This window comes from Physella acuta, unplaced genomic scaffold, assembly GCF_028476545.2.
Source record: "Physella acuta isolate Inbredline_101_S28 unplaced genomic scaffold, ASM2847654v3 ptg000090l, whole genome shotgun sequence".
In the NCBI taxonomy this organism is placed as follows: Eukaryota; Metazoa; Mollusca; class Gastropoda; family Physidae; genus Physella; species Physella acuta.
The window spans coordinates 2,105,538-2,118,848 of NW_026731610.1; positions in this window are offsets into that span (position 1 = coordinate 2,105,538).

Genomic DNA, 13,311 nt, shown 5'->3' on the forward strand with positions numbered 1-13,311 from the left:
GTCGTGCCCTTTAGGACAGTGTGGGTGGTGGCCTTTAGGACAGTGTGGGTGGTGGCCTTTAGGACAGTGTGGATGGTGGCCTTTATGGCAGTGTGGATGGTGGCCTTTATGGCAGTGTGGGTGATGGCCTTTATGGCAGTGTGGGTGGTGGCCTTTATGGCAGTGTGGGTGGTGGCCTTTAGGACAGGGTGGGTCGTGGCCTTTATGGCAGTGTGGGTGGTGGCCTTTAGGACAGTGTGGATGGTGGCCTTTATGGCAGTGTGGATGGTGGCCTTTATGGCAGTGTGGGTGATGGCCTTTATGGCAGTGTGGGTGGTGGCCTTTAGGACAATGTGGGTGTTGGCCGTTATGGCAGTGTGGGTGGTGGCCTTTAGGACAGTGTGTGGTGGCCTTTAGGACAATATGGGTGGTGGCCTTTAGGGCTGTGTGGGTGGTGGCCTTTAGGACAGTGTGGGTGGTGGCCTTTAGGACAGTGTCGGTGGTGGCCTTTAGGACAGTGTGGTTAGAGGCCTTTAGGACAGTGTGGGTGGTGGCCTTAAGGACAGTGTGGGTGGTGGCCTTTAGGGCAGTGTGGGTAGTGGTCTTTATGGCAGTGTGGATGGTGGCCTTTAGGACAGTGTGGGTGGTGGCCTTTAGGACAGTGTGGGTGGTGGCCTTTAGGGCAGTGTGTGTGGTGGCCTTTAGGGCAGTGTGTGTGGTGGCCTTTAGGACAGTGTGGATGGTGGCCTTTAGGACAGTGTGGGTGGTGGCCTTTAGGATAGTGTGATCGTTGGCCTTTAGGACAGTGTGGGTGGTGGCCTTTAGGACAGTGTGGGTGGTGGCCTTTAGGACAGTGTGGGTGGTGGCCTTTAGGACAGTGTGGGTGGTGGCCTTTATGGCAGTGTGGGTGGTGGCCTTTTGGACAGTGTGGGTGGTGGCCTTTAGGACAGTGTGGGTGGTGGCCTTTAGGACAGTGTGGGTGGTAGCCTTTAGGACAGTGTGTGTGGTGGCCTTTAGGGCTGTGTGGGTGGTGGCCTTTATGGCAGTGTGGGTGGTGGCCTTTAGGACAGTGTGGGTGGTGGCCTTTAGGACAGTGTGGGTGGTGGCCTTTAGGACAGTGTGGGTGGTGGCCTTTATGGCAGTGTGGGTGGTGGCCTTTAGGACAGTGTGGTTAGAGGCCTTTAGGACAGTGTGGGTGGTAGCCTTTAGGACAGTGTGGGTGGTGGCCTTTAGGACAGTGTGGGTGGTGGCCTTTAGGACAGTGTGGGTGGTGGCCTTTAGGACAGTGTGTGGTGGCCTTTATGGCAGTGTGATCGTTGGCCTTTAGGACAGTGTGATCGTTGGCCTTTAGGACAGTGTGGGTGGTGGCCTTTAGGACAGTGTGTGGTGGCCTTTATGGCAGTGTGGGTGGTGGCCTTTAGGACAGTGTGGGTGGTGGCCTTTAGGACAGTGTGGGTGGTGGCCTTTAGGACAGTGTGTGTGGTGGCCTTTAGGACAGTGTGGGTCGTGGTCTTTAGGACAGTGTGGGTGGTGGCCTTTGAACAGTGTGGGTGGTGGCCTTTAGGACAGTGTGGGTGGTGGTCTTTAGGACAGTGTGGGTGGTGGCCTTTAGGACAGTGTGGGTCGTGGTCTTTAGGACAGTGTGGGTGGTGGCCTTTAGGACAGTGTGGGTGGTGGCCTTTAGAACAGTGTGATTAGAGGCCTTTAGGACAGTGTGGGTGGTGGCCTTTAGGACAGTGTGGATGGTGGCTTTTATGGCAGTGTGGACGGTGGCCTTTAGGACAGTGTGGGTGGTGGCCTTTAGGACAGTGTGGGTGGTGGCCTTTGAACAGTGTGGGTGGTGGCCTTTAGGACAGTGTGGATGGTGGCCTTTATGGCAGTGTGGATGGTGGCTTTTATGGCAGTGTGGGTGATGGCCTTTATGGCAGTGTGGGTGGTGGCCTTTAGGACAGTGTGGGTGTTGGCCGTTATGGCAGTGTGGGTGGTGGCCTTTAGGACAGTGTGTGGTGGCCTTTAGGACAATATGGGTGGTGGCCTTTTAGGGCAGTGTGGGTGGTGGCCTTTAGGACAGTGTGGGTGGTGGCCTTTAGGACAGTGTGGGTGGTGGCCTTTAGGACAGTGTGGGTGGTGGCCTTTAGGACAGTGTGGGTGGTGGCCTTAAGGACAGTGTGGGTGGTGGCCTTTAGGGCAGTGTGGGTAGTGGTCTTTATGGCAGTGTGGGTGGTGGCCTTTAGGATAGTGTGATCGTTGGCCTTTAGGACAGTGTGGGTGGTGGCCTTTATGGCAGTGTGGATGGTGGCCTTTATGGCAGTGTGGGTGGTGGCCTTTAGGGCAGTGTGGGTGGTGGCCTTTAGGACAGTGTGGGTGGTAGCCTTTAGGACAATATGGGTCGTGGCCTTTAGGACAGTGTAGGTGGTGGCCTTTAGGACAGTGTGGGTGGTGGCCTTTAGGGCAATTTGGGTGGTGGCCTTTAGGACAGTGTGGATGGTGGCGTTTAGGACAGTGTGGGTGGTGGCCTTTTAGGACAGTGTGGGTGGTGGCCTTTATGGCAGTGTGGGTGGTGGCCTTTAGGGCAGTGTGGGTGGTGGCCTTTAGGGCAGTGTGGGTGGTGGCCTTTAGGACAGTGTGGGTGGTAGCCTTTAGGACAATATGGGTCGTGGCCTTTAGGACAGTGTGGGTGGTGGCCTTTAGGACAGTGTGGGTGGTGGCCTTTAGGGCAATTTGGGTGGTGGCCTTTAGGACAGTGTGGATGGTGGCGTTTAGGACAGTGTGGGTGGTGGCCTTTTAGGACAGTGTGGGTGGTGGCCTTTATGGCAGTATGGGTGGTGGCCTTTAGGACAGTGTGGGTGTTGGCCATTATGGCAGTGTGGGTGGTGGCCTTTAGGACAGTGTGTGGTGGCCTTTAGGACAATATGGGTGGTGGCCTTTAGGACAGTGTGGGTGGTGGCCTTTAGGACAGTGTGGTTAGTGGTCTTTAAGACAATATGGACGGTGGCCTTTAGGACAGTGTGGGTGGTGGCCTTTATGGCAGTGTGGGTGGTGGCCTTTATGGCAGTGTGGGTGGTGGCCTTTAGGACAGTGTGGGTGGTGGCTTTTAGGACAGTGTGGGTGGTGGCCTTTAGGACAGTGTGATCGTTGGCCTTTAGGACAGTGTGGTTAGTGGCCTTTAAGACAATATGGACGGTGGCCTTTAGGACAGTGTGGGTGGTGGCCTTTAGGACAATGTGGTTAGAGGCCTTTAGGACAGTGTGGGTCGTGGCCTTTAGGACAGTGTGGATGGTGGCCTTTAAGACAGTGTGGGTGGTGGCATTTAGGACAATATGGGTCGTGGCCTTTAGGACAGTGTGGGTGGTGGCCTTTAAGACAATATGGACGGTGGCCTTTAAGACAGTGGTGTTAGAGGCCTTTAAGACAGTGTGGGTGGTGGCCTTTAGGACAGTGTTGTTAGAGGCCTTTAGGACAGTGTGGGCTGTGGCCTTTAGGACAGTGTGGGTGGTGGCCTTTATGGCAGTGTGGGTGGTGGCCTTTATGATAGTGTGATCGTTGGCCTTTAGGACAGTGTGGGTGGTGGCCTTTAGGACAGTGTGGGTGGTGGCCTTTAGGACAGTGTGGGTGGTGGCCTTTATGTCAGTGTGGGTGGTGGCCTTTAGGACAGTGTGGATGGTGGCGTTTAGGACAGTGTGGGTGGTGGCCTTTAGGACAGTGTGGGTGGTGGCCTTTATGTCAGTGTGGGTGGTGGCCTTTATGGCAGTGTGGGTGGTGGCCTTTAGGACAGTGTGGGTGGTGGCCTTTAGGACAGTGTGGGTGGTGGCCTTTAGGACAGTGTGGGTGGTGGCCTTTAGGACAGTGTTGATGGTGGCCTTTATGGCAGTGTGGGTGGTGGCCTTTATGGCAGTGTGGGTGGTGGCCTTTAGGACAGTGTGGGTGTTGGCCGTTATGGCAGTGTGGGTGGTGGCCTTTAGGACAGTGTGTGGTGGCCTTTAGGAAAATATGGGTGGTGGCCTTTAGGACAATGTGGATGGTGGCCTTTAAGACAGTGTGGGTGGTGGCCTTTAGGACAATATGGGTCGTGGCCTTTAGGACAGTGTGGGTGGTGGCCTTTAGGACAGTGTGGGTGGTGGCCTTTAGGACAGTGTGGGTCGTGGCCTTTAGGACAGTGTGGGTGGTGGCCTTTAAGACAGTGTGGGTGGTGGCCTTTAGGACAATGTGAATAAGAATTATTTTGTTTATTTTTTTACGAGTATGTTGTTCTGGTGGGTGGGGAAGAGTGCGGCTTTAACATTGTGTGTGCTTTGGTTTGATATTCGCGTAAATAATAGAGTTTTTGTGTGTTAAGGTTTCCTTAAATTTAATTTTAGGTACGTTTTAGAATTATGAAATATGGTTTAAGGATTGTGTAATATTAGGCTAGGAATGTTTTTTTTTACTGTTGACGTTAGTGTTATTTAATTATAGCTAAATAGTTTAGATGTGAAGTTATGGTATGGGTTATGTTATTATCGTTAGATTTATTTTTAGGTTGTTAAATGAAATGATTTTACAAAATTGTCACAACAATTTTATTTGTTGTGTAATACATAATCGTAGTTTCATTGACAATTAAAGAGGTAATGTAGAGGATTTATAAATAGCCGCATTTTATTTACCAAACCAGGCTAGGTATCCCGCAGTGCTGGGTGGATCCTCGCTTTAAAATTTGTAAAGAAAAATGTAAATACACAACGCAACATACTCGGGCAATAAAAAAGAGCAACCAATATACAAGCAGAATAAGGGGAAAGAAATCTGGATTGTAAATTTTTGTAATAATTATGAAAGTTGTGTCCCTTTAATGACAGCCTAAATTAAATGAACGAAATAAAATACTTAAAAAAAACTTTTTAAAAAACCACGTTTTTCTTGTGGACTAAAAAGTAGAAAATAAAATACTTAAAAAAAACTTTTTAAAAAACCACGTTTTTCTTGTGGACTAAAAAGTAGAAAATAACTATTTACATACATTTGATGACAAAAAACGTGGGTCGGGCAGATGGGTCGGGAAATTTGATGGTGAACGTACCCACGTTTTTTGTCATCAAATGTATGTAAATAGTTATTTTCTACTTTTTAGTCCACAAGAAAAACGTGGTTTTTTAAAAAGTTTTTTTTAAGTATTTTATTTTCTACTTTTTAGTCCACAAGAAAAACGTGGTTTTTTAAAAAGTTTTTTTTAAGTATTTTATTTTCTCCTTTTTAGTCCGTTGCTACACATGAAAAACGTGGTTTTTAAAAAAGTTTTTTATATAGTTTATTTTCTACTTTATCTAATGACTTGATTAAGTATGAATTGACTAAGTGTTTATAAATACACGGACTAAAAAAATCTTGAGCGACCAGGATTCGAACCTGGGTTGTCGCGGCCACAACGCGAAGTACTAACCACTATACGATCACGGCCAGCGCGCTCACATCGATTGGGGCCGAAGTAACTGTGTCAATAAGCCTACAGTCTTGTCGGTATCTTTAGAAATCATGTCCTCAATTTTATGGTCCTTGGGGCGTAATTAAATTAAGCTAATTACGGTCTCTAATTGCTAGTTTTTATGATTGCATCTGAAATTGTTAGGCGAAAGTAACCTGCATGCCAAATTTCAGATCTATAGAGCAATCAGAAGTGGGCTAATTTTCGATGTCAATTTTAACAACAAACACATCCACGCGAAGCTGAGTTAATAAAAACGTGTTAAAATGTGATTTAAAATTTTACTTCTATCAGAGTTTCTTCCAGGCATCTCTTCGGTGCATCTCTACAGCCCCCCGAACGAAATGAAATTTATATAACTTATACAGAAAATATATACTTTTAACAGTGTCCGCCCCCTCCCCCCGAAGAAAGTCTACCGCCCCCCCCCCCCCGAAAATTTCAAGTGCCCCCCCCCCCCCCCGGAGAAAAAAGTTTGGAAGAAACCCTGACTTCTATTAAGCTATGTATAGTTGAAATTTAAGATACAATAAACAACAAATTGCGCGAACTTGGTATAAATTTTTTTTTATGAACCTTCATAAAATTATTGTCCTAAAAAAAGAAATAACTATTAAAGCATAAATGTTCAGCAATAGACGTAATTTTCAAACCAATTTTTATGCTATAACTATAAAAAACTTTTTCATAAAAAACGTTTTAATAACTAGCTTTAATGTAATGATGCACTAAAAAGTAGAAAATAAATTATACACTACTATTTAAATTACTATAAAGAAAAGCGTGGGTCACTTTAGATACTTTATTACTTTAGTACCTATTGGATACCTTTACTAATATTTGAGAAGAGACCCACGCTTTTCTTTATATTTATTTAAATAGTAGTGTATAATTTATTTTCTACTTTTTAGTGCATCATTACATAAAAGCTTGCTATTAAAACGTTTTTTATGAAAAAAAAAAATTTCAGTGCTCTACATGTTTTATTTACAATAGAGTTACATGACTAAAAACCATTGCGTGTCTATTGAACGTGATGGCGCAGCTATTAAACCTGATGGCGCAGCTATTGAACGTGATGACGCGTGTGGTACTAATTCGGTCCAAATTTTAATTAATTCATAAAAATTAATTAGGCATCCAATTAAGTCAAATTTAGTTTCAGATTGCATTGTCTTCATGTCTTGACCCACGTGCCAACTGTGAATCGTATCGGTCAAGTAGAACTGTCCGAATTTTCACTCCTACGTTTCGATCTAAACAGACAGACTGTCGACTGACGACAGAAGAAGTGAGTTAAATAAAAGCTTGTAATAAATACACAGTGTTCTCTTTCCTTTACAGGGACGCTTTGTAATAAAGAACCGGCAGCAACGAACCACGCTAACAGTGAGTTGTTTTGATCGTGTTTTCAATTTTTTGTGAAAAAATAAGATACAGAAATGCCTTCATTGAAATAAAAATATATACTGTAGCTCCGAAGTAACTACTACGCGTTTAATTATAAAACAGAATTGAATAAGGCAATCCGTTTATAAAAAATATCTTTCCTTTAGTGCGTTTTTATTTAATATAAAATTATCAAATTCTGAAGATTTTAAATAAATCTGAAAATTCCAGTTAACAGAAATCGATTTAGTTTTTTTCTCATTTTCTCACGTTTACAATACCCCCCCCCCCCCCCAACCCCTTTACTCCAAACTACGATGATAGAGTGGATGAATAAAGATCCTTGCCAAGATGTTCATTCAAAACGAAACAAAAAAAAACAACCTATCTTATGACCTCTTAAACTGGCCAGAGTTTCTTCCAGGCATCTCTTTCCACCGCCCCCCCCCCCCACCCCCCGAACGAAATTAAATTTATATAATTTATATAGAAAATATATACTTTTAACAGTGTCCGCCCCCCGAAGAAAGTCGACCGCCCCCCCCCCCCCGAAAATTTCAAGTGCCCCCCCCCCCCCCCCGGAGAAAAAAGTCTGGAAGAAACACTGAAACTGGCCCAATCCGGTATTTCTCATTCCTCTATTCCACTCTCATTCTAAATCCATTATGTGTCGTAGAACTAAATACTCTTACATTCTATTGAACAGACTGGAGCTTGTACAACTGCAGTCTGAGACTGGAGGGAGAGAACTTGCAACTTGACTGTTTGCTAAATTTTGTATGTACAAGCACATATCCGTTCTTTTTTTTTAATTTTGATTTTGCACAGTTTATATGGATAAAAAGGTGTCCGGTGTGGCTGGCTACAGGACATTACTCCCCCCCCCCTGGAAATTACCCCCGGACATTCCCCCACCCCCGTATTTACCCCCGGAGCAATTACCCCCTTGTCAATTACCCCCTGTGGAATAACCCTCCCCCCCTCAAGTTAGAATCTAACTCTAGCTAGAGTTCTATACTTATATATTACCTTAATCCTAACCTTAAAAAAAAAGACCAAAACAAGCATCCACCTCAGCCTAAAACTTAACACAAAACCAACACTAGACATTGGTTTAAGCCTAACCCTAACCCTAACCCTAGCCACAGCTATAGCACTAACCCTAACCCTAGTCCTAAACCTAGCTCTAACCCTAGCCCTAACTATAACCCTAACCCTGTCCCGGGTGGTGGGGTGGGTAATGTCTTACTGGGCGGGGGTAATTGACAGGGGAGTAATTGACAGGGGGACTAATTACTCGGGGGGGGGGGGGGGGGTTAAATATCAGGGGGTAATTGACGGGGGGGGGGGGGTAATGCCCTGTTCCCGTCCGGTCTTAAACCCCCTGGACTTAAACCACCCGACATAAAAAGCCCTGGACAATAGCCCGCTGATTGAGGTTGATATAAGGGATTTTATGACCGAGAGCTAAATACCAGTAAAGGCGAAAGGTAAGAACTTATGTTAAATGATATCGTGAGGTAAATTGGGAAGGAAATCTTAAGATAAAAAACTATCTTGAAATTTGAATGGCAGGTAATTTAAAGTTCAGCTGGAATCTTGTCTACAGATCACCTATAGTTTATGCTTTCCTATTGTGGAGAGCCGGTTTCATTCTCAACGACACTCTCGACTGAGAAACTACGGAAGTGTCTTATTCTATATCGACAAAATTGGAGAGAATCTCAACTATTTTGTCGATGAGATGATACGCATGGTGTGTTCAGCTGTTGTTAGTTTCCTTTATCTCATATTTTAGGGACATCACAATTCTGACTTTCTGCCGAAACTGTTCCATTGTCTTTTACAAAAAGATGTTTTTCAAAGTTCAAACAATGTAGTACATTACCAGATGTATTATTGTAATTTTTAAATAGTTGCACATTTGAGGGTTGGATTTAAAAGAGGACATTTTTATAAAAATTTTAATCAATTAATGCCAATAAAAATTTCAATTGGACTATATTCGGTGCTTTTTAAAAAAAAAAAAAAAATAGATGCCGCTACACACTGATAGATTGCCTAAAAGTTCGCACCTCGATGCAAGCTATATCACTACTGCAAAGATACTAAATTAATATTTTACAAATTAATATAATAAATTAACAATAAACGTTAAAATACAAGAAAAGTAATAGTTTTTCCACTACATCGAAAAAGGTACTGTCACAAAAAAAGCACTGACTATATTAATACAATAATTAAGTTAGTATTTGGATTGTTTAATCATAAAATTTTCTATTTAGATTGTGGCGTCGTTAGCCAATAGAGAGGACGTCTCTCTTGTCCAAAACTCTCTTCAAGGAAACAAAATCGAGTAAGTTTAAGATATCAAAACTTGCATTACTGCTGTTTAATCCGTCAGCCCTTTGACCCCCCCCCCCCCTCCCCACACCCCCTTTTCTTACAAATTGTTACAGTTCATGCTTGAGAGAGGCTTCGGTAAGTGGTGATCTTTTATCAGATAAGGGTCATCCATAAATGACGTCATGCTTTTTTGACGATTTTTACCCTTCCCCCCCCCCTCCGTTACACATCGTCACAAAAAATGACTATATATATATATATATATATATATATATATATATATATATATATATATATATATATATATATTCGAGCACACAATTTGGCCAGCACTTTGCCTATGCCGATGTCACGAATTTCCTGATAGAAATTTCATCAATACAGTTTGACTATAGTCGGAGAACTAAATAGCTTGAGCATTGATTTAGAGATTTAGAGGTACAGCTTTCTTTAACGGAGATGTTAATAATAATCTGATATATGACACACATTTCTTATTGCTTTTACAAGCTTCTATTTAATTGCTTCCTCTGTCGTCATGTCTGTCATCATAGATAGAAACTGCCGAGCGGAATTTTTAGCACTTCTAACTGACCGATTGGTTTCAAACTTGGCACGTGGGTGAAGACACGATAACAATGCAATCTGACATCACATTTTAAAATAATTTGAAATTCAAAATCATTCTAATGTGTCTTAAAAAATATTTTCTTCTGACAGGGAGAATATGTATTCCATTTTGTTCGTGCTAAAAACTGATGATTTAATAATCGATGATACGATAACAAAAAGCATTAATGCAGTAAATGATTCTTGCCGATGTAAGCTTTTTATATAATTTCATTTTGAACAATTAACTTAGATTATTTAAGTTTATCGTCTTAATACATGTATGTAATTTAATAAAAGCTACCAACACAAAATGTAAACTATATTTAGATTTGGTTGCTAAAATATGTGTACGATTTTATGAGTATCCAACGCTTTTATGAAAGAAAGCAAACACGTTTTATTTAATCATTTTCAGTGCATTTATAAGCTTGTTATTAGAGAGGTTTTTAATAAATGACTTTTTTTTCTATTTTTTTTTTTGTGATTTCTAATTCATGTCGACACGACTAAAAATATTTTTTTTTAAACACCATCAGTATATCACGATATCTAAAAGACGATTATCTTACCTGTGAAAGCAGCCGTGCGTGACCATATTTTACAGACGACAACTTCTTCTTCGTTCTTAATTTTTAGTGTTGGAAGAGATCGAGCCTTATCTGTCAGAGGGTTTGAACTCGAGACTTTTTCGAATTTATCAACCATGAGCTTTTACCGACTCGACCACGCCTCCATCACAATTAAGGATACGTGTCAACTGGTTATGCGCCATTGAGGCCATTGACTCCGATTTCAGCCTGCTTTTCTTTTTGGATTTGCTTCCATAAAGTTTGTCTAACCAAGAACAAACTATAAGGCAGCAGTTGTTTAATTTTGGAGTTGTCTCTCCTAGAAGAGTGGCTGTCCCCAGCTAACGAGCCTCATCTGCCCGAAGGTTCGAACTGGAGATTTTTCGGGTCAGCAACCAAGAGCTTTTATCGAATGATTTAATTTTGTTATCTCCCCTAAGCTCCAAACCAATAGAGTTACAAGATTTGTTTGTTTGTTTATGTGTTTGTGGCAAATCTTGTAATTCATTGTCGTCCCATTTCTAATGCAGCGATTTCGTTCAAACTTTTCTGGTCCGTTCCACTTCGATGACAATACAAGTAATTTTTTAAATTTAATTCGATATTTAATTAGTCTTCAAAAAATTAATTCAAGGGTTTCAAAAGTAAGGGGAGAAAACAAAATTAAATCGCTCGATAGATTACTTTATTCAATAACAGAATGGAGATAAATAGCTTGACGCGATGGCCCTAACAGTCTGGTGAGCTGTGGTTCACGCGAATGTTTTAAACCACCGAGCCGGTCGGAGGGAGCTAACTAGATCTACTCGATCCGGTTGATGTCGTGTTTAAAAAAGTTGTCACGGACGGCTGCTTTCGCGGGAGGGTGGTGGAAGAATAATCATCTTTCACGAGCTACTGATAGTGTTTAAAAGCAATTATTTTTAGTTGCAGCATTGGTAGATATAGATTGTGAATACTGAAAAGAAGAAAAAAAAGTTTTTCTCGCAAAAATATGTAAAAATTCTCATGAGCGATTCAAGCTTTTATTAAAGAAAGTAAATTAGTTTTATTTTCTAAATTTCAGTTCATTTAAAAGCATGCTATTTGAAAGTTTTTTTTATATTTGTTTTATTTCCAACGCTTAACAAGGATCATGATTCAAGATGTATTTTCAACAATTCTGACATTTTAAAATTAATCCAAAATATATTTTTTACAGCCAATACATCATCTAATACAAATGTTACCTCTATACAACAAAAAGGTACAGTTTACCATTTATAGTTATTTACTTTCTCGTATACGAAGTATAGAGAAAGATTAGTATTGTAATCGTGCAAAAAAAAAATTGAGATTTTTGCAAAACTCGACGTTTTACACCTCCCTGAGTCGGAAAAACATAGTTTTGCAATCTTGTCCGTATGTCTCTCTCTCTCTCTTTCTCTCTCTCTCTCTCGTGTGTATGTATGTATGTGTGTGTATGTGTGTGTGTGTAAACACGATAACTTGAGTACCGTTACATCTAGGTTGATGACATTTCATATATAAATATTTTATCAAAATCGTAGATCCATGTCAACTTTTCAGCGATTCCTAATAACCGTAAGTGGAACTTTTTCTACTTTCAATTTTTCAAAAGCCTATAACTTGAGTACTATTTCAGAAAGATAAATGAAATTTCACACGTAAGTAAAAGATCTAATTTTCTGCCTTCTATCAAATTTTGAGTAATTTCCGTTGACCGGAAGTAGTAATTTTCGCTATTTCCGATTTTTCAAAAAACGCATGTGAATTTATAAAGTACTAATAATATCCCGCACTATTATACACATTTTGTTTTTCCAACTGAAGGAGGTGTAAAACGTCGAGATTTACAAAAATCTCGATTTTTTTTTTCACGATTACAAGACTTCGTATATACGAGAAAGTAATAAAACGCAAACTTTTTATTCTGACAGAAAGTGATAAATTGCCCAAGTGGTTTGGCCCAGTAGTATTTGTCTGTGTAGTCTTTGTGGTTGCGGTGCTATGCATGATTTGCTGTTGCTGCACCAAAGGTATGCCGTAGTATTATTCGCAGGTTTTTTATTAAAATAATGCATTGTCTCGAGTTTGACTATTTTGTTAAGTGTGAGGAGTGTATAAGCTAAGTCAGTGGGTGTTTTCTAGCACTTCGTTTTTTTTTTATTCTAGCACCTGATCTATCCTTTTCTAGCATTTTGGGGGTCATCCATAAATGACGTCACGCTTTTTTGACGATTTTTACCTCCTCCCTCCCCTCCGTCATACATCATCACAAAAAGCCAGACCGCCCCCCCCCCCCCCAAATGACGTCACACCTCATCCTACAAACCCCCTTCCTCAAAATTGCAGTTAAAATTTTCTTAAAACATCGATATTTTTCCGAAATTGTGTCTGAAATCTGTCAAAATAGTGTATTTTAATCAATTCCTATTACAATTTATTAAAACAGTTTTCTAAAACGCAAAATAAGGGCTAAAACTTGTTTTCTAACATTGTTTTTTTTATAATACAAGTGTGACGTCACAACATCTGAACACCCCCCCCCCCCCCACTCATCACAAACCATCACAAAATCACGACACGGACCCCTCCCCCCCCTCTCCTACGGGTGTGTCGTGTTGATTTCTCCTCTTCTAGCACTTGATCTATCCTTTTCTAGCATTTTACCTATACTTTTCTAGAACTTGACCTCTCCACTTCTATTTTTGCACTTGATCACTTTTATTCTAGCACTTGATCACTGTATTTTAGCACTTGATTACTGTATTTTAGCACATAACCACCTGTATTTTAGCTCTTGATCACTGTATTCTAGCACTTGATCACTGTATTTTTTAGCACTTGATCACTGTATTTTAGCACTTGATCACTTTTATTCTAGCACTTGATCACTTTTATTCTAGCACTTGATCACTTTTATTCTAGCACTTGATCACTGTATTTTAGCAC